The sequence below is a fragment of the Pleurodeles waltl genome, chromosome 1_1 (assembly GCF_031143425.1).
Source record: "Pleurodeles waltl isolate 20211129_DDA chromosome 1_1, aPleWal1.hap1.20221129, whole genome shotgun sequence".
NCBI classification, from domain to species: domain Eukaryota; kingdom Metazoa; phylum Chordata; class Amphibia; order Caudata; family Salamandridae; genus Pleurodeles; species Pleurodeles waltl.
In genome coordinates this window covers 747,845,954-747,868,773 of record NC_090436.1, presented here as the reverse complement: position 1 = coordinate 747,868,773, position 22,820 = coordinate 747,845,954, and the positions used below count along the sequence as shown (strand labels likewise).

Below are 22,820 nucleotides of genomic sequence, written 5' to 3'. Positions count from 1 at the left end.
AATTGGGTAATTAAAAGATTTTCAACTGATGCTTGACCACAGATCTGGTATTTAAGTAAAAAACTGAGAGTTGGTGGGTATTGGAGGTAACAGGATGCTTAGATGAGTCTGCAATAGAAAGCTCTGGTGTACAAGGAGATGTAATAACCTCCCAGTTGCTCCTAAGAATTTTCCAAGTTTGTAGTTTTGTCTTCGTTAAAGGGGCTACTTGATATCTAGGAGAATTAAGCTGTTTAACTTCCTCTGAGGAATAAAAGAGTATTTGGGTAAAGTGCCTGGCCCGGCAGGATGGGCACAGACGAGCTTTCTTTCGTGTGCCTTTGACATGCCCACTCCATGCATCCTCTTTATTAGTGTCATTATGTGTCCTATAAACTTTAACAGGCTCCTCCCCAAACTTCCTGATTCGTTCCCCAAAGTTCAATCAGTTGCCTAGATTTCAATGTACTTTTTTGTTCCAGCGTCAAACAACTTTCACAGTCTTGGCGATATAGTTTAAAAATTACGATGTGCAAAGTAAAAGAAATGTGCAAATAGCAAGAAAATACTGGCAAAGCATGTAAAGATTATCGGAGTGCAGCACGCCTGTTATTCGTGCGTCCGCTTCAATACTGGCATTACATGGGCTACGAGCTCTAACAGGCTCTGCCTTAAATGTTCTGATTGGTTCCCCCAAGTCCAGTCATCTGCCTAGATTTATTTGTACTTCTCCATTTCTGCATCAATCTCCCACAGTTATGGCGATATAGTTTAAAAATTACAATTTTCAAAGTAAAAGCACTGTATAAATAGTGAGAAAATACTGTCAAAGCAGACGATCAGAGTGCAGCTCACCTGTTATTCCCTGATGCACAGAAACAAATGTCTGTGTGTCTGTGCATACGTATTGTTTGCATGTGCCTCTATAGCTGTATGTGTGAGTGTGTTTTGGTATGGGTGTCTGTGTGCATCTGTCTATGTGTCTGTATGTCTGTGTATTTGGCTTTTTTAATATGTGTGTATTTGTATGTGAGAATATGTGTATTCAGATGCACGTGTCTCTGTGAGCATGTATCTGGGCATGCAAATAAGTGTTTGTGCCTTTGTGTCTAGCAGTGTGTATGTGTGTCTGTGCCTGTATATGTGCAAGCCTATGTGTCTAGCAGTGTTTAAGATTGTCTGTGCCAGTGTACACCTGTGTTTGTGTGTCTATTAGTGTGTCCATTTGGCGCTGTGCCTGTGTGTATGTGTCCCTATGTAGGCCTATCAGTGTGTTTGTGTGTCTGTACTCGTGTATTTGTGCTGGTGTGTGTCTGGCTGTATTTCTATGTGCCTGTGTGGGCCAAGCAGTTGTAAGTATCTGTACATCGTTGTGTTTGAGTGTAGCCATGTGTATGTGTCTCTGTGCCTTTGTTTATATGTGACTGTAGGTGTCAATCAGTATTTATATATGTATCTGTGCTTGTGTTTCTGTGGATTCAAAATATGTTTTGGTCTGTGTCTAGCAGTGTGTAGGTATGTAAGTGCCTATGAGTGTCTAGCAGTATGTAATTGCCTGTACATGTCAGCAGAGTTTATGTGCCTAAGCGTCTATAGTTTTTTTTGCATTTGTGTGCCGCAGTGTTTAAGTGTCTGTGTCAATCTGAGTCTAGAAGCATATGCGTTATTGACCTGCGTGTCTAGCAGTGAGTACGTGCCTGTGTATATGTAGCAGGTTTTCTGTGTGTGTTTAGCAGTGTGCATGTGTTTGTACCTGTATGTGATAAGCAGTGTGTGTCCGTCAGGGACTGTGTCTGTACAGCAGTATGTATGTGCCTGTGTATCTAGCAGTATGTGCGTGTGTATGTTGCCTCCTTTATGTGTCTTACTGTGCATGTGGGGTTAGCAGTATGTATGGGCCTGTGTGTCTATCTGTGCCTGTGTGCATGTTTGGGCCTGTGTGCCGGTCTGTGTGTCTAGCAGTGCATGTGTTTAGTAGTGGGTCATGTCTATGTGTGTTTATCATTGTATGTATGCCTGTTTGTGTCTAGCAGAATGTATGTGTCTGTGTGTGTTGAGCAGCTCGTATGTAGGTGTATAGTGGTATGTCTGTGTGTCTTGTAGTAGATGTGTGTCTGTGCCGGTGTGCGTCTAGCAGTGTGAATGTGTCTGTGCACCGTTTGCAGCATGCTTGTGTGTTCCTAAGTGTATCTAGCAGTGTGTATTTGTGCATTTAGTGGTGTAACTATGTGAGTCTATCAATATGTATGTTTCGCAACCCTGAGTGTGTCTAGCAGTGTGTGTGTGTGTTTGTGAATAGCAATGTGTATATTTCTGTACCTGTCTAACAGTGTGTATGTGTGTGTCTAGCAGTGTGGATGTGCCTGTATGTGTAGCAGTGTGGGTCTAGCAACTTGACTCTGTCTAGTTAGTGGTTTCTTTATTGTTTATAAAAAAATAAGTGATGGCTGTGTGCATGGGGTGGAGCTTGGCTGGCAGTGTGTGTGGTGTGGCCCTTGGCTGGCAGTGTGCGTGGGGTGGCGCTTGTCTGGCGGTGTGCGTGGGATGGCGATTGGCTTGTGGTGTGTGTGGGATAGGGCTTGGCTGGCGATGTGCGTGGGGTGGCGCTTGGTTGGCGGTGTGCTTGGGGTGGCGATTGGCTGGCGGTGTGCTTGGGGTGGCGATTGGTTGGTGGTGTGCATGGGGTGGCGGTGCCAGCCAAACATCAGTCCACACACTCCCATCAGCTAGTGTGACTGCTGTATCAGGCATGTGGGCATATGTAAGTGATGGGCCCTTAAGTGGCGCTGTCTGTCGATGCGTGTGTTGTAATGTGCTGGGCCCATGGCTGGTGGCATGAATGGTCTTGTGCATGTCATGTATGAAAGGTGTGTGAATGGACTGTAAAACGGTTGGTGCCTTGACGCGACTTTACAGCTCACAATGTCAACATCAGGACAGTGTACGCTCTACGGGCGACAAAAATGCAAAAACCCAGCCTTTATGCAAGAGCTTAATTCATGCATTGTGTTTAAATGCAGTATGTTAACTTTTTGCATTGCAGACGTTAACCTTGAAAAACACTATTAATGATGTTTGCAATAACATTTGCAAGGTATTGCTGCAGACTTACTGAGTGTGTTAGGGTGTCGTCCCTTTCTAGGACCTGCTAGAAGGTTTCTCTGCAGCATTACTGGGTGGGATTGTGGGCTGGGCCAGACTCTATATAAGGGAGCCAGCCCAGCTCCACGTGCTCACTATTCAGCGGTCCTGGTGCAGAGCAGCAGCAACTTCCTGAGCTCCTGTTCCGGAGGCCTACCATGATGTTCCAGGCCTGCCCCACATTATATTGGTGATCCTTGAGCAGGGTGGTAAGGCGGAGGTCGGGCCGGGCCCCCGACCCCATTTTCAAAGACTCTTGAGTTTTGGGCCTACTTGTGTAACTTTCAGAGTACGCAAATCATTGCTCAAATGTAAACCTTGGTGTTCAGATCGGCAGCAGCTTGCACGATCATTTCATGGCATTTGCATATTCATGTTAGAATCGGCAGTGTGCGCAATTCATTTCCCGCGTGTAAGCCTTGGTGTTCCGATCGCTGACAGTGTGCGCAATCATTTCATGGCATTTGCATATTCTTGTTAGAATCTGCAGTGTGTGCGATTCATTTCCCGTACGTAAACCTTGGTGTTCAGGTCGCTGACAGTGTGCGCGATCATTTCATGGCATTTGCATATTCTTGTTCGAATCAGCAGTGTGCGCGATTCATTTACTGCATGAAAACCTTGGTGTTCAGATCACTGACAGTGTGCGCGATCATTTCATGGCATTTGCATATTCTTGTTCGAATTGGCAGTGTACGCGATTCATTTCCCGCATGTAAACCTTGGTGTTCAGATCGCTGACATTGTGCACGATCATTTCATGGCAATTAAAACTTTGATGTGTAGTGTTTCTTGAAGTGCACACATTTATCCTGGGCCTTTGGATTTTCTGTAAGATGCTAAATTCAAGATGCAACATTCTTTGTGCATATTAAGTCCCTAGTACAATTCCTATTGTTTTCCAGGGAATGTTTCAGATTGCTTTTTGTCCTCATGTAAAGATGCAATGTTTGTTCTGAAACATTATTCTAGAAGGATCTTGTATTCCTAGACCGTATGTGACATTTCATGAAAAGTTCATATGAAACATTGTATTAACCATTCTTGATTTTCTTCCAGTTACCCATAGTTCTTGAGGTCTAGTTATAGTCCTTTCTTAAGTTATCCATGATTACAGTATGACAACGCCTAGAACCATAGTCTAGTGAAAGTCAATGTGATAATATCTTGATATTGTGTTGTTTACCCTTTTGCTTCCTACAGGTCTCCTTCCCAGCTGTTCCCTACCTAATCCCCATTTCCCCCTCTTGAACCCTCTCAGGTGCTGTGATATTTCTATCAGAGTTTTGGAGCTGTCTAGTGGTGGACATGTTGGAAACGTGCGCAGGAACCGAGGATCTGGTCTCCCTGACACACGAGCTGTGAGTCATTGGTTCAGTTTTTTGGCCTTTCAGTCAATAACAGTGCATTTAACTTTTGTGAAATCTCTTGTTAATAAAATTTGATCTACTGATTCATCACTCACCCTCGTGCCAAATCCAACCAGTATGTGTGGTACAAATTACAAAACCTTCACCGCTGTAATCAGGCGTTGCAGCACACTTGTGAAACGCTAGGTGTCTCAGGTGGGACCCCGATGATGAAGCATGCCACCAACTTGGTTTGTGGGCGAGGGGTCTTTTTCACATAACCTAAGTGCGTTTCTTCTCACAATTTTAGTGTTTGGCACATCACGGGCGTACGTGGACACATCAAAATGATATATTTTTGGTTGTGGGTGCTGCCTTCATCTAGGGAAACCTACCAAACCCAGACATTTTTTTAATCTAGACACCCCAAGGAGTCCAGGGAGGTGTGGCTTGCGTGGATCCCCCAACATTTTATTACCCAGACTCCTCTGCAAACCTCAACATTTGCTTAAAAAAGCATATTTTCCTGACTTTTCTTAGTAGGATCACCGCTCCAGCACACAATTCCTACTCCCCAGCATTCCCCTCCCAAGTAAAATGACACCTCACTAGTGTGGGTCCCTGTAGAAAGGTAGCCTCTTTCTAGCCTTGTTACCCCCACTTTTGGCCTGTTTGTGAGTAGATGTCAGGGTGTTTTTACTGTCTCACTGGGATCCTGCTAGCCAGGGCCCAGTGCTCATAGTGAAAACCCTATGTTGTCAGTGTGTTTGATATGTGTCACTGGGATCCTGCTAGCCAGGACCCCAGTGCTCATACGTTTGTGGCCTATATGTGTTCCCTGTGTGGTTCCTAACTGTATCACTGAAGCTCTGCTAACCAGAACCTCGGTGTTTATGCTCTCTCTGCTTTCTAAAATTGTCACTGCAGGCTTGTGACTAATTTTACCAATTCTCATTGGCACACTGGAACACCCATATAATTCCCTTGTATATGGTACATAGGTACCCAGGGTATTAGGGTTCCAGGAGATCCCTATGGGATGCAGCATTTCTTTTGCCACCCATAGGGAGCTCGGACAATTCTTACACAGGACTGCCACTGCACGTTATTTCACAGCCATTTCTCACTGCACATAAGTAACTTATAAGTCACCTATATGTCTAACCCTCACTTGGTGAAGGTTAGGTTCCAAGTTACTTAATGTGTGGGCACCCTGGCACAGGACTTTGTGAGTGCGGTGACACCATTACACGCGTGCTCTACAGATAGGTCACTACCTATGTGTAGCGTCACAATGGTAACTCCGAACATGGCCATGTAACATGTCTAAGATCATGGAATTGTCACCCCAATACCATTCTGGTATTGGGGTGACAATTCCATGATCCCCCGGGTCTCTAGCACAGAACCCAGGTACTGCCAAAGTGCCTTTCCGGGGTTTCCACTGCAGCTGCTGCTGCTGCCAACCCCTCAGACAGGTTTCTGCCCTCCTGGGGTCTGGGCAGCCGAGTCCCAGGAATGCAGAACAAAGGATTTCCTCTGAGAGAGGGTGTTACACCCTCTCCCTTTGGAAATAGGTGTGAAGGGCTGGGGAGGAGTAGCCTCCCCCAGCCTCTGGAAATGCTTTGATGGGCACAGATGGTGCCCATCTCTGCATAAGCCAGTCTACACCGGTTCAGGGATCCCCCAGCCCTGCTCTAGCGCAAAACTGGACAAAGAAAAGGGGAGTGACCACTCCCCTGACCTGCACCTCCCAGGGGAGGGGCCCGAGCTCCTCCAGTGTGCCCCAGACCTCGGCCATCTTGGATTCAGAGGTGTTGGGGCACAATAGACTGCTCTGAGTGGCCAGAGCACGCAGGTGACGTCAGAGACCCCTCCTGATAGGTGCTTACCTCTTTCAGTAGCCAAGCCTCCTTTCTTAGTAGCCAAACCTCCTTTTCTGGCTATTTAGGGTCTCTCCTCTGGGCTATTCCTCAGATAACGAATGCAAGAGCTCACCAGAGTTCCTCTGCACTTCCCTTTTTGACTTCTGCCAAGGAATGACCGCTGACTTCTCCCGGACGCCTGCAAAACCGCAACAAAGTAGCAAGACGACTACCAGCAACATTGTAGCGCCTCATCCTGGCGGCTTTCTCGACTGTTTCCTGGTGGTGCATGCTCTGAGGGCTGTCTGCCTTCACCCTGTACTGGAAGCCAAGAAGAAATCTCCTGTGGGTCGACTGAATCTTCCCCCTGCCAACGCAGGCACCAAACTTCTGCATCACCGGTCCTCTGGGTCCCCTCTCATCCTGACGAGCGTGGTCCCTTGAACACAGGAGCTGGGTCCAAGTGTTTCCCACAGTCCAGTGGCCCTTCTGTCCAAATTTGGTGGAGGTAAGTCCTTGCCTCTCCACGCCAGATAGCAAACCTGTGTACTGCGTGATTTGCAGCTGCTCCGGCGTCTGTGCACTTTTCCAAGGATTTCTTTGTGCACAGCCTAGCCTGGGTCCCCGGCACTCCGTCCTGCATTGCCCAACTCACTGAGTTGAAATCCGACATCGTGGGACCCTCCTTTTGTGACTCTGAGTTCACAGATATTCTAAGTGCCTGTTCTGGTACTTTTGCACATGCTGCCTGCTTCTGTGGGGGCTCTCTGAGTTGCTAAGCGCCCCCTCAGTCTCCTCCTCCAAGGGGCGACATCCTGGTCATTCCTGGTCCCCGGCAGCACCCGAAATCCTCAACCGCGACTCTTGCAGCTAGCAAGGCTTGTTTGCGGTATTTCTGCCTGGAAACACTTCTGCAACCTCCAGCATGCCATGGGACATCTTTTAGCCAAAGGAGAAGTTCCTAGCTCTCTTCTTTGTTGCAGAATCTTTGGCTTCTTCCACCCGGAGGCAGCCCTTTTGCACCTTCATACGGGGTTTAGTGAGCTCCTGACCCCCCCCTCCCCCCCCGGACACTTTCGTGACTCTTGGACTTGGTCCCCTTCCTTTACAGGTCCTCAGGTCCAGGAATCCATCTTCAGTGTTTTGCTGGTGCTTGTGGTTCTTGAATAATCCCCTATCACGACTGTTCTGTCTTTCTGGGGTAGTAGGGTAACTTTACTCCTACTTTTCAGGGTCTTGGGGTGGGGTATCTTGGACACGCTTACTGTTTTCTTACAGTCCCAGCAACCCTCTAAAACCTCCCATAGGTCTGGCGTCCATTCGTGATTCACATTCCACTTTTGGAGTATATGGTTTGTGTTGCCCCTAGACCTATGTCTACCTATTGCATCCTATTGTGATTCTACATTGTTTGCACTACTTTTCCTACTGTTACTTACCTGTTTTGGGTTTGTGTACATATAATTTGTGTTTATTACTTACCTCCTAAGTGAGGGTATCCTCTGAGATACTTTTGGCATATTGTCACTAAAATAAAGTACCTTTATTTTTAGTAACTCTGAGTATTGTGTTTTCTTATGATATTGTGCTATATGATATAAGTGGTATAGTAGGAGCTTTGCATGTCTCCTAGTTCAGCTTAAGCTGCTTTGCCATAGCTACCTTCTACCAGCCTAAGCTGCTAGAAACACCTCTATTCAACTAGTAAGGGATAACTGGACCTGGCACAGGGTGTAAGTACCACAAGGTACCCACTATAAGCCAGGCCAGCCTCCTACAGTCCCCAAAGCAGAGTCAGCCTAAAGATGTATAAAAGAAGAATATGCACTTATTAACTCGCTGTGCTATCTCCTCAATCTCTACAAGTTTTTTACCTCTTTCTGTTGCAAGCACCTGGCCCACCCACACAAGTGAGGCATCATTATTATCGGGAGACTTCAGGGAACACTAGGTAGAAGACATGTTTTAAAACTAGACACCCAAAGGAGTCTAGGGAGGTGTGGCTTGCGTGGATCCCCCAACATTTTCTTACCCAGACTCCTCTGCAAACCTCAAAATTCACTAAAAAAATACATATTTTCCTGACTTTTCTTAGTAGGATCACCACTCCAGCACACAATTCCTACTTCCCAGCGTTCCCCTCAGTCTCCCAAGTAAAATTACACCTCACTTGTGTGAGACTCCAAAGCAGAGTCAGCCTAAAGATGTATAAAAGAAGAATATGTGCTTATCAGCTCGCTGTGCTATTCCCTCAACCTCTACAAGTTTTTGGCCTTTTTCTGTTGCAGGCACCTGGCCCACCCACACAAGTGAGGCATCATGTTTATGGGAAGACTTGGGGGAATGCTGGGTGGAAGGAAATTTGTGGCTCCTCTCAGATTCCAGAACTTTCTGTCCCACAAGTCACCCCATCTTGGATTCCCCTAGGTCTCTAGTTTTAGAAAATTCACAGGTTTGGTAGGTTTCCCTAGGTGCCGGCTGAGCTAGAGGCCAAAATCCACAGGTAGGCACTTTGCAAAAAACACCCCTGTTTTCTTTGAGAAAATGTGATGTGCCCACTTTGTGTTTTGTGGCATTTCCTGTTGCGGGCACTAGGCCTACCCACACAAGTGAGGTACCATTTCTATCGGGAGACTTGGGGGAATGCTGGGTGGAAGGACATTTGTGGCCCCTCTCAGATTCCAGAACTTTCTGTCACCGAAATGTGAGGAAAAAGTGTTTTATTTCCTGAATTTTGAGGTTTGCAAAGGATTCTGGGTAACAGAACCCGGTGAAAGCCCCACAAGTCACCCCATCTTGGTTTCTCCCAGGTCTCTAGTTTTAAAAAATAGACAGGTTTGGTAGGTTTCCGTAGGTGCCGGCTGAGCTAGAGGTCAAAATACACAGGTAGGCACTTTGCAAAAAACACCTCTGTTTTCTTTGGAAAAATGTGATGTGTCTACATTGTGTTTTGGGGCATTTCCTGTTGCAGGCGCTAGGCCTACCCACACAAGTGAGGTATCATTTTTATCGGTAGACTTGGGGGAACATAGAATAGTAAAACAAGTGTTATTGCCCCTTGTCTTTCTCTACATTTTTTCCTTCCAAATATAAGACAGTGTGTAAAAAAGACTTCTATTTGAGAAATGCCCTGTAATTCACATGCTAGTATGGGCACCCCGGAATTCAGAGATGTGCAAATAACCACTGCTCCTCAACACCTTATCTTGTGCCCATTTTGGAAATACAAAGGTTTTCTTGATGCCTATTTTTCACTCTTTACATTTCAGCAAATGAATTGCTGTATACCTGGTATATAATGAAATCCCACTGCTAGGTGCAGCTCATTTTTTGGCTCAGGGTACCTAGGATTCTTGATGAACCTACAAGCCCTATATATCCCCACAACCAGAAGAGTCCATCAGATGTAACGGTATATTGTTTTTAAAAATCTGACATTGCAGTAAACAGTTACAGAGTAAAACGTAGAGAAAAATTGCAGTAGTTTTCACCTCAATTTCAATATTATTTTATTTCAGTTGTTATTTTCTGTAGGAAACCCTTGTATAATCTACACAAATTACCCATTGCTGAATTCAGAATGTTGTCTACTTTTTAGAATTGTTTGGGTTTCTGGGATCCAGCATTGGTTTCACACCCATTTGTGTCAGTGACTGTAAGGAGGCTGAAAGCACAAAAATCGTAAAAATGGGGTATGTCCCAGTAAAATGCCAAAATTGTGTTGAAAAATGTGGTTTTCTGATTCAAGTCTGTCTGTTCCTGAAAGCTGGGTAGCTGTCGATTTTAGCACTGCAAACTCTTTGTTGATGCCATTTTCAGGGGAAAAAACCACAAGACTTCTTCTGCAGCCCTTTTTTCTCATTTTTTAAAAAAAAACGAATTTTTCACTGTATTTTGGCTATTTTCTTGGCCTCCTTCAGGGAAACCCCACAAAGTCTAGGTACCTCTGGAATCCCTAGGAATTTGGAGAAAAAAAGGACGCAAATTTGGAGTGGGTAGTTTATGTGGACAAAAAGTTATGAGGGCCTAAGGGCGCCCTGCCCCGAATAGCCAAAAAAAGGCCTGCCACCTGAGGGGGAAAAGGCCTGACAGCGAATGGGTTAAACTTAGCAAATAAATAAACGTCCATTAACTGTGGCATTTGTCATAAAAGTTGTTTTAAACTGAGATACCGTGGGGTGCACCGAGTCCTCTCCGATGATTGGGAGACCTGAGCTCAAAATCTTTCACATATAAATATTTCTGTTCAGTGCCCATCTCAGCTAAAAATATCAGTGGTGTGTTCGAAAGACAAAGCCAAAAAGCTATGATTAACAGATATCTTTTAACGTATGGGAACCACACATTGAGTTAAAATCACAATACGCAAAAATTCCTAAAGTGAAAAAATAGGTTTCTTTCTGAACTTTTTGAGTAGAAAAGCGTGATAAATTGACAAGAAAAGTGCAAATTTGTTTTGGACTAGGACAGGCAAAGGATATCTTGCATGAAAAGCAAGAAACACGGACAGCAGGAGGTTTTCTTTTTAAAATACTGCTGTGACAGGGCTCGCGCTAGTCACATAATAGCTCTTTTTTGTTATGGCCGGTGGGGAATGGGTCGGGGGACCGGCACAGACAGAACAGTGGTAGGCAAAAGTGAATATTAAAGAGAAATAGTACCTGAATCAATGCAGGAGCAGTGAAAGGACTCTAATCAAGATGCCATCAGTACTTGGTCTATGAGGAACACAAAACAAAAGGAAGTGAAGCTGGCAGGTGCTGGCCAATTAGGAGCAGGAAATATAGAGTGACAATGAAGCCAACAAATAGCAAGCAATGGCCATGCTCCAAGCCCCTCTAGTACAATAGCTCTCACAGGGAAGAGTGCATGCATCACATACACTGTCTCAGGAAAGACCTAAAATAACCTACCAGAAACACCAGAAGAAACTTAAATCCAAATTGACCTGTAGGTCCAGCCCTTGGGCAATGCAAGATTGCCCTATAGGCAAGTCTGACACTTCAGGCAGCACTGCTCAGAAACATAGAGAAGCAACTATAACTCTCTGTTTCCGTGATTCATTTTCTGCAGCACAGGAACGACACTCTAAGATTTTATGAGTGTATGTATGCAATGTAAACAGCTCAATTTCAGGGAAACAAATGCAAGGAACCATTCTGTAGCCACACAGCCTCCGAACGGGATAGTGACATGCCCCAAGACTCTCTCTATGTTTAAAACAGTTAAGAGTGGCAAACCTAAAAAGAACTCAATTTTGTTTGGTAAAGCCAGTGTCTCTTCCAAAAGAGCACACATGCTTATAGACCAATTTTTTGTATGGTTCTTTAAATTATATTTCATCAGCATTTTCCCCACCTTGCTCTGCCTTGACTAACAACATCAGTTTCAGACAGAAGCAATGTACAAATGCCTCCCACATACTTGGAGACAATCCCCAGAGCATCAGGAGCATTTTATTTTGTTTCTTCCAAAAACAGACCCTTGTTTTGGGAATCTGCATTTGGAAAAGCTAAGGGGCATATTTACAAGCCCCTTGCACCTCCTTGACCCACCCAAGTTAAAAAAAAATTACACTAAGAAGGCGTTAATGAGGACCCCACCGTGTGCCACATTTACAAAGTGGTACAATGCATGCTTTGAGCTACTTTGTATCCCCTTGTGCCACAAAATACCTGCGTCAGTTATAATGTATGCAAGGGGGGCACACCCACACAGAGAGGCCCAAAAAAAGGGTGCAGTGAAATTTACAAGATTTCACTGAGCCATTTTTAGGGTCGAGTCTGCGTCGCATGCGCTCGCGCATGCGTATCGCTAGTGAGGCGCTTTAGGTATTAGAAAAGGGCTCGGAGCCCCGTCAACGTCACGTCAGTGTCTTTCATTGGCAAGTTGGCTTGCCTGTTAGAATCCGCTTCTTTTGATTAGTGGAAGGCACGCATACGTCATGCCTTTTCCGGTGGTTAGCCCTCCTCGAGCGCAGCGACCAAGTACAGAAAACATGCGAGGCTCGCTGGGTTTGTGGACTACTTTTTCTCTATTGATAGGTATTATTAGGTATGAACTGTAGCAGCGCGATCGCACTATTTATTTCTTGCTTGTATTCTCTTGGTGCCTTCTCATGACCTCCACCTATTTATTTTCTTCTGAGTAATACGTCCTCAGAAAGCTACCAAGCAAAGAAGCAGGCTGTGAAATAAAACTATTTGTTTACCCATTAGTTTATATTACAACTGTATTTATTTACCCATGAATTTGAACTCAGTCACTCTGGTTTATTAACCTTAAATAGGCCTAGAAAGTGCTCTGAGGTTTCACAGACTTCTGTCATTTACAGGCAACACATAGCAGACGTGTGTGGTTTCCGTGCACAGGTAACAGGCACAGCACTGCCCGCAGCGGCTCCAGCTTCACTCGCACTCGGGAACGTGCAGCGTGAGGAACACGAAAACCGAGTTACCCTCTTCCACGGGGCAGGTTCATTAATAGAAGCTTTATTCACATACAACCAGTGCAGTCAAGGGAACAGTGGGGCAGGCAAGCATTCCTCTCACACACAGACTGTGAACAGCCAGGGGCGTTGTCACACAAGCCCCTGGAGCGCCCCTGCCCCCCGCTTCTAGGGCCCCTCAATCCTGAAGGGGGTCCAAGTTAATGAATGCCAGCGAGATAGGGGCGGCTCATGGTGCCCTCATCACATTTTTCTAGGGCACCATCGTTTTGTGTTAGTTCACAGCGCAGACGGCACCAGTGCAAACTTCACTTACAAAATCAGCACTGAATGGAAACTGTAGCGAAGTAAAGACACTGTTGGCAACAATAGTACAATGATGTAGGCACCAAGAAGAATGAAAAAACAGCATTGATTCCAATGTGCAGTAGCCCAAGAATTCGATAACATGGACGAAACCTTGGTAAATGCCCTGCTGCTACCAGCTGTAATTAGGAGGCCAGCTAGGCTGGTCAACCGTATATCGCACGCAGAGAAGAGCTGCTCACCCTAAAGGTACGATGACCATTATAAAGATAATGTGTGTACACCCCTGGTGGCATCAGCCCAAGGCCTCCGTGCACACAGAGCATATAAGGTATTGGCAGCAGCAGAACCGTCACAGTATGAGCAGTAGCAGTCAAGGCTTCTTCATGCCAAACGGGTAAAGGCTAGGCCACCACTAAAGTATCACCTCAAACATTCAATGAGCCAGTACAACGAGGACACAGACAAGTATGACACACAGGCAGGGCCACTGCAAGATTCATTTACGCACAGAACAGGTGCACACACAGTGCTTCCCTCACACATGTTACTCCATGGACAGCAGCACAGAAATGTCCCTCACACACGCGCTCAAGGTGAAGCTTAGAAGGGACTTCTGACCATCAGCAATGCAACGTTTAAAACTACATTGAAATAGGGAGGATGGCAAAATATACTGGACAGAAATATATTCTGACATCAATATTGTGTTCTAAATAAAAAAAATATTGTCCCTTTGGGTGTAGATTGCCCTGTGAGTCATTTTGTAAACGATATTTATGATACAACATTTATGTCAGACAACATTCTTACAATTATATTCTGATAACATAGCCCAAAATAACCACATATGACAGTTTATCCTTGTGGAGTTTTCCATAAGCAAGTTTAACATACATAATGCCTTCAAACTTTCTTCCTCTTCCGCTGCACTCTAAACTCACACTTGTTTGTTTAAGGTGGACGTTGCTATATATATTTAACTTGGAGATAATCACACCAGTTGATTCAGCTAATTAGATTTTTGAAGCTATATCTAAAAACAACTTTCAGTGGAATAGGAAACCAATGAATGTGTGCGAAGCAGCTGTCTAGAAAAAAGTATTTAGGATGCAGACTTTGCCTCTGTGGTGTTATCCCAAATGCAGAGGCCTTTATTAGGTCGAGCGTAGCAGCGAGCAAGCGCTGCGTTTCTGACGTGTTGGTATGTATCTGGGCTATTAACCACGCCCACCGCACGCCCATCACTATCACTCCTTCATGGGCTTCCCCTTCAAAAATCCTTTGATGACATTGGTAAATGCTTTACGTTTGTCCCTCCTTGGGGAGGTTTTGTTGCCACCTTGGCCATTGCCCCTGTTACATGGCTAATTGCACTTTTGCCAAAAAGTTTAACTGCGAGCGAACTTCTTTTCCTTTTGTGTCTCTCCTTATCGCTGATGCTCATGGCATCCATGGCGCTGTGAATCGGCTCCCTTATGTGAAAGTGTTTAAATTTCAATTTTTAAATTATGTGGCAAGAAAAGTCCGGTTAGGAGTTTACAACGCTAATAGCTCTAACTCGAGCAGATGCGAGACCCATTGCATTGCAAATGCTTGGTTGGTTTGCTGGCACTCTTCTTTACAGCCTCGGAATTCGTGGAGGCATGTCTGGCATCATTTCCATTCCTCGATGTGGAGCAGGGATCAAGCACTAATTGATTTCAACTTAATTAGTGTCCCTCCGCTGCTCCCGAGGTGATCGAGGTACTATTTTGTGGCAAAACGTGCCCTGCAGGACAAACTAAAGTGCGAAGTTTTATTTTTTAAAGCTAACTTTATTTTATTTTGGTAAGTCGTCTTTTCTCAGCGTCCCTTTTTTTTTTTTTTTTTTGTGCTTGTGGGCGCTGTTGTCAAAAGATGACAACTTGTTTGAAATATGCAAGACCCATTGCATTGCAAATGCTTGTTTCTGTTATTTTTAACACCTACTCTGCGAAGGCGATAAAGTGACACTCCCATAATAACCTATGGGCCTCACTGTGCTTTGCTGGACTAGCACCATCACTAATGGCCCTTATCCATCAAAGAGCCACAATAGCATCATCAACTATGATACTATTGTGCTAACGTGCCCTATGGTGCACTGAATAGCAAATACAGCGCTACCATGGTGATGTTAGGGTGGCGCAGGGTGATGCAAGACATGTGGCGCATCAGAGGTGATGAATCACTTTCTTGTAAATATGTCCCTAAAATTGCTGACAGGTCCACAATGCCATATTGATATGCCGTCATTGTATGTTTTTTGCCACATCGGCTCCAGCAATAGAGGTCATCGAGACAGGTGCTGCTTTACTGAAATAAAAACCTGCCTAGATGGAGCAGAACTCTAGCTAGGGAAGACTGCCATAGACTAAATAAGAACCTTGAATACAGCATCCATTTTAGGACATCCTCATTCCTCACTTCTCATCCGTTCTTCTCATCCCTGCTTCTCATCCATCATCCCTACTTCTCATCCATCATCCCTACTTCTCATCCATAATTCCTACTTCCAATCCATCATACATCATCTCTGCTTCTCATCCATCATACATCATCCTTACTTCTTATCCATCATCCCTACTTCTCATCCCTCATCCTTGCTTCTCATCCCCACTATTCATCCATCATCCCTACTTCTCCTCCATCATCCCTACTTCTCATCCATCATCCCTACTTCTCATCCATAATTCCTACTTCCCATCCATCATACATCATCCCTACTTCTCATCCATCATACATCATCCTTACTTCTTATCCATCATCCCTACTTCTCCTCCCTCATCCTTGCTTCTCATCCCCACTATTCATCCATCATCCTTACTTCTTATCCATCATCCCTACTTCTCATCCCTCATCCTTGCTTCTCATCCCCACTATTCATCCATCATCCCTACTTCTCATCCACCATCCCTAATTCTCATCCATACTTCTTTTCCATCATCCCTACTTCTCTTCCATTACCCCTACTTTTCATCCCTCATCCCTGCTTCCCATCCATACCTCTCATCCATCTTCCATCATTCCTACTTCTCATACCTCATCCATCATCCCCACTCCTCATCCATCATCCATACTCCTTATTCCTCATCCCTCAGTCATACCAACACATTTTCAGTTTTGTGAAACACACCTTCACACTGCTTGGTTGGCAACAGCTGATCAGAGTTATGAGAGACAGCTGCATTCTTTTTCGCTGAAAAACATCCTTCTCATTGCATGTGCTGGGTGAAGACAGAGGAGAGGAAATACAACTGTGTGTTTGTTTCCAGTCAATTCAAGGCTGTACAATGTTTCATTTTATTTAACTAAGTGTTTTTCTGTTTACACAGACCTTTGCAGAAAGTTCTGCTGGTTTGGGAAATACAAGGAGTCCACAGCTTGGGCCATAAATCAGCTCTTGGAGAAATGGTTATACAGTTCATCTACAGTTCAACCCAAAGTTTAAAATCAAGTCTGGTGACAGTGCAATCCAATTCATCCAAACCCTTTCTGGTTTCATTTTTATGTGTAACAAAATGTTTAAATCTGAGGCTGCTTTTATTTCTGAGAGCTGTTTTTTTTTTCTTTTCTGGAATCAGAAATGTTTTTATTGAACTGTAGATGAACTGTATAACCCTTTCTCCAAGAACTGATTTATGGCCCAAGCTGTGGGCTCTTTGTATGAGGATGTCCTAAAATGGATGCTCTACTCGTAATCATCTTTCATTTATGGCAGGAGTAGTTCATCATTCATCGATCAGCAAAGCGATTATTCCAGGTACTCCAAACAAAGCCGTAAATGATCTCGTAAAGAAAACAAAATTATATTTAGGGCTCTGTACCAAGTGAAAGAGGTTTTGCAATATGCTTCTGGAGGTGCTCTAATATTAATTGATAAACTAGGAAAATTAACGATTGAATGACTTTCAGTCAGTGCAAAAATGTAAAAGGACTGCCTGTGAATGTTGGATTTAGGAGGGCATCTTGCCCTTGTTTACTAGTCGGGAACATCCTACTTAGTAGATGTCAAGTGCAATTTATAAATTTTGTTGAAGCTCTGTTCTGTCACCATCTTTCTGCTTCATGACCCGGAGGATGCCAGTCAAATAGGGCAAGAGTGTGAAAGCTCCTGCTGCCAACAGTAATAAGTTATTATTTATCGGATAGATGTCTGGGACAAGTCCGCAATAGGCCTTGACACTCTCGGCCATATTCTGTATTGCTGCCATTTTCGGGCTGCTAAAATGACCAGGGGGAAAATGCACAGGCAATTTCTAATACAATTACAAGTTTCGTAAATCCAAATGTGGAAGCCAAGGCCCTGAATTTGTGATTTTACCACACGTTGTAGCCAAACGCTTCCTCAATTACTGAAATGCAATAGCTGGACAAGGAGAAGCAATATCTAGAAAACGTTTAACCTGACGCTCAAAATAATAAGAATTGGTCCAGTTTGCTAACGAAGCCTGAATTGTGGCTGACATTTAGACTTCACGTTTCTAGATCTAAGACTACTGAGCTGGGTGTAAATGAGACCCATGTTCATTTGTGTGTAAGTAGCTCTAGATGAGGCTGCAAGAATGTTAGCCGTGAAGTATGAATGGTTCCATAGGCCTTCAAGAAAACGAGGATATTGAGCCTCCTCTGCCCCCTCCCCTTCGTGGGTAAAAGCCAACCATAGTTGAGATGAAATTGACCCCTCACTCCCCTGGTCCCTGCGACCACTACGTTTGTTGCACTGTTGACAGTTATATCTCTGAATATTGTCATAGAAGGCTACGTGCATTTATAAATGGCCTTTTAATACTGTAAGGGTGTGTTGCAATATCAGTTAACAGGGACATTTGGGAACAGGTTATGTTAAAATTAGTGAACCCTCACCATTCATTTGTGTTATGTTCTACCTGTGGGCAGTGGTGTAAATTCTTTGTCATGTAGAAGCAGGTGACCGTATTGTTGCTGGTGTGGAAAGGCCACTGCCTTGAGATGCTGTGAGTGCTACCTATGCAAGTGATGGCATAGGCTCCCATTACTTTGTGGCAGCCTCTCCTGTCATTGAGTGGCTCCGAGAGGTGGCTCGGCCAGTGCGGACAAGCTCAACCTATCCTGTCACAGCCTGTCCTACTCTTAAGGGTTTATGGGAGAAGGCTGGGCTGTCACCAGCATACACCCCTCCCACTGCAATCATTAATGTCAGTGAGAAGCTATATGAGGCAGCTGAGTTGATGTCGGTGATTGGGGCCAGGTCTGATCAAAGGAAGCACCAGAGTTGTCCCACACTCTCTCCTTTTGTCTGTGAGGTTGCTGCTGGTTACTGAGGATGGAGTAAAGAGTTTTCAATCAATGACAGGAGAAATGCATGTACCGGGACATCACTAGTCACTTGTAATAAGTTATTACAAACAGGCAAGGGATGTAATTTTCTTACAATAGGCATGTTCCAATGTCAGCATTGGAAGATAATAAAAAAAAAAAATACATGACTGTTTATAGGGAGAATTATTTCAACAGTATTCCTATAATACATGGGAGCCGCACCCCCTGTATAAAAAACCTGTCTCTAAAATCCTTACTATAGTTGAGTTGTGACATCTCAAGTCACCTCATATTAGGAAAATAATGTAGATGTTTTGGATTAACTTATCACAGTTGTGTTGTGATGTCACAATGGCTGATGCAAGCAAACAAGTTGAAAGGCAGTTCACGGAGAATTATTGCAACTGCAGTATAAACAATTGAAAATGACAACTGTCTTCTCCTGCTTATGATCTGTTTTTCTAAAACGAACAGTGATCAGCAAAAAGAGATATTTACAGCAACACATTTATGTTGTAGACGCTGTACTTTATTACAGGAAAGAATCAATGCATGTTCCTGCTCATTCTGAGATAAAACCCTTCTTAATCTGATTTATATTGAACTGATTCTAAAGTTTTTGCAACAGATTACTAACTTGATTTTAGTGTGTTTAATTGCTCACAACAGATTCTGTTTTTTTTCTTCATGTCTGCAGCGTTATTAACTCTAGCATATAAAGGAATACGCCACTTAGGGGCATATTTAAGAGCCCCTAGCGCCATTCGAACGATTTTTTAAAGCTAATGTGGTGTTAGAAGGACAAAAATGCAGCGCTATATTTACAAAGTGGCGCAATGCATGCACTGCACCACTTTGTAACCCTTAGCGCTATATTTTGCCTGTGCTAGGCATAATGTATGCAAAGGGGCGTTCCCCCGTTGGGGTGAGTGGCTCAAAACTGGCCAAATATTTCGGCACTTTTAATGCCTGCTCAGAGCAGGCGTTAAAAGGAGGCTACAATGGGCCTCTGGGTGCTTTGCGGTATTAGCGTCAACATTTTTTACACTAATCCTGCAAAACGTCAGGCTATCGTCAGATGTTAGTTCCCTAACTACTGCCAAGGTGGGCTGTATTTTGAATGCGGCAGACACATGGTATTAGGGTGCGCTAAGGGGTGCAAGAAAAGTGGCGCTGTACTGTGTGCAGCGCCACTTTTCTTAAATATGCTCCTTAGTATTTAAGTTTTTGAGAAGGGTGATGGAGTGGCTATGTATTATAAGGAATAAAAAACCCTCAGCCAAATGTTAAAATGCAAGTGACCGCGGATTCCATGTCCTTATAAAGGAACTCGACTTTGGGTTTCATTCCTCTAGACCATCACAGACCTCCCTGGTGACTTGCAATAACCTTATAAAATACAATAGGGCGTTCTGTATCCCCTATACAATCGAGCATATCATTTATAGCTACTTGAACATCAGCGCTAAGAAACCAAACAAACAGATACTAATCAACTACACACAGGAAACTGGGTTTACAGGCACGAGTTAAATAGGAACATGGCGAAAGCTCGTTTCTACGTCAGTCCCCACCACTCTGCTAATTCCTAAATATCTAAAAAATGAGCCAGCTGATTGGCCCTACAATATGGTGTTGACACATTTTTTTGTTCTCACCTTTCCAAGCAGGCCGATGGTTAACACGAAATCTTCGGCAAAAGGATGGCTGAGCAATGATTTCAGTCCCTGACAGCCGCAGACTCAAAGATTTAAGGATGTTCATCAAGCCGCTGTGACCATGTGTACCTGTCTTATACTGATTCCTACCATATGTTTCTTGCGACATAGCAAACACATTTTAATATAGCTGGTGCCTGCGTAAGCACCCTGAGATTGGCCGGCAGTTATCTCACGCAGCTACGACGCCTAGACTTCCTGAAACGACAAAAGACACTTGCCAGCTGTTAGCTATTAATGAACAAGAATACATATTTATTTACAATTGACTGCACATTTTCTAGAATCAGTGCTCGAATAGCATGGGTTCCAGGCGGAATCCGGATCTAGCAACTATTCCCGAGCCGGATGAAGAGCCTGGGTCGGTAGAAACACATCTTACCATCAGTGACCCGATGCAGGATATTGACACTGGGCTACATGGCACGAGGGATCCAAATACCTTATTTAAAGGGCTACCAACTCCTTTGTGCCCGAGTTGTGTCCTGGTTGGGAGCAGCTCGACTCGAGCTTGTTCCAAGCACAGCTGGACCTTTAACGCATTTGCCGTAAGGAAAACTGACGTGCACTCAACGTGTCACTTTACAAATTGCCTGGAGATAAATCATGCTCTGAAAGTTTTTGTAGTCTTCTCGTCTTTGAATGTGTGTCAGATATATAGATCAATGCATGCATTGTCAGAATGCCAGGTACACGTGTCTATGTAAGTACACTGTGTAATAAACCAATAATCGTCTAGTACTACCTAACTGACCAACCACGAAATAACAAAAGATTGACCTAAAACCAACAAGGTTTCAAACATGTCTTGAAAGTTACATGAAACTGTTTGAAGTGTCACATTACCAGCTTTTTAACTTGTGACCTGCAGGTAACAAAAAGATTTATGCAACAAGATAATTAACCTACTGAGCTATCTTCTTTAAAGCATAAACATGCTACCTTCACATTACATGCTCAGAAGAAGGTACATTTACTCCATAATATGTCATAATGCAATCAGTCAAAAATACTTTATTCGGCTACAACAAATCACAACTGATTAAAACAAAATAGCTGCCAGACAATAAAAAATAAAAATATTGAAATTACATAATATGAAATTATGAATAAATAGAACGATTTTTTACATACTTAAAATGAAATTCAGTTGTGCCACAATCACATCTACATTGCCCAGTCCCTGCAAATAGTCAAATGAAGCAGCGTGAAATCTAAGACCGATTTCCTGCCAGTGTGGGAACAAAAAGCACCTAATTTCATATAAATAAAATGCACAAAATAAAGTTAAATGAACAGTAAATTGGGTAGCTAGAGCTTCACAGTGACAAGGCAGCAAAGTAAAAAACCATGGGCCAGTTCTATCATGCGTTTTACGGTCACAAACAGAAATGCATTTTAGTATATATGAATCCCAATGTGCGATTCAGTAACTTGTTACCGAATTGCAATTTGGAATTGGGACTACATACCGATTTGGTATTAGGAAGGTGCGTGTCAAGGGCATCCCTCCCTAATACCGATGCGCAGCAGTGTGTAGGAATGTTTTGGGACCGAAATGCGATCACAAAACATTCGCATTTTACCACCTCCTTCAAGTAGGTGGTAACCCATTCGCACACGGAAAGGGGTCTTTTGTGAATGCATTGCGTAAACATTTTTAAGAGCAGTCAGTGGTCGCACAGATCACTGCCTACTCTTAATTTTTTTTAAAGAAAACTTTTAATTTTTCTTTTTTAAACGCATCCCCTTTTCCTTCAAGGAAAACGGGCTGCATGTAAAAAAAGATTGCTTTATTTAATCGCAATTACAGACATGGTAGTCTTCTGAGCCCAGCATGCCACCATCCCTGTGATTATAGCCACTCACAATGGGTTCCAAATTGTGACTTACCTCATAAATATTAATGAGGTAGGTCGATTTGCGAACTGTTGGGAATTGTTAAATGAAACTCTTGGAGTTTCATACATTCAAATAGCGATTACCTAATTGCGATTCGCAGACAATTGCAATTAGTTAATCCCTATCCAGATAAATGATACATTTGGCCCCAGGTCCCTCTATTAAGTAAAGCCAATAAAAATGTAGCTTGTTGAGTCAAAATCTCTTATGCCATTTACTGCCAACAACTTGCAAATAGAGTGCTGGTTCTGCTGACACAATCCCAATTGGACCTTCCCCTCCCTCAATATCGGCTCGCCTGCGAGTCCTGCACATCAATTCTAAAAAGAACCCTTTCAGTTTACTGGTGGGGATGTTCAGAAGGCTATCAGGATTATGATAAAAAAGCTGGGGTTCCGAGCCTCTCAAAGCTCTTCTGGACGCATTGTCTAACTTCATGCAGTCCTCCAGGATAAGCCTGCTCAGATGAGCCTCTGGATTCTTCTAGATTTGTGTCCATAACAAACGATACTACATTTTAATGAGATCATCTAAGCATGTCAGCCCCACCTCATCATGATATAATGACACAGCTGTAGACTGCGGGAACGCCCACAACCTGCATATGAACTTATCTTCTGCAGTCTGAAAGGAGGTGCAATTAATATAACCCCAAATGACTGCTCCAAGTAAGACAATAAACACACATTTACACTTACGTATACACAATAATACTTTGACAGGATTATGGCTCAGCCTTTTTGAGAACCTAAAAACGGCATTTATAGACTTATGAAATTGCGTTACCCCT

The 22,820-nt window shown here is 43.8% G+C and overlaps 1 long non-coding RNA gene across 1 annotated transcript in view; it reads left to right on the top strand.

Moving 5' to 3' along the window:
- The first annotated feature begins 4,379 nt into the window (after positions 1 to 4,379).
- Positions 4,380 to 22,820, top strand: part of LOC138284376 (uncharacterized) — a 37,276-nt gene continuing 18,835 nt past the window's right edge. The window contains exon 1 of the long non-coding RNA XR_011201392.1: positions 4,380 to 4,481. This is a non-coding gene — a long non-coding RNA (uncharacterized lncRNA). The remainder of the gene's footprint in view (positions 4,482 to 22,820) is intronic.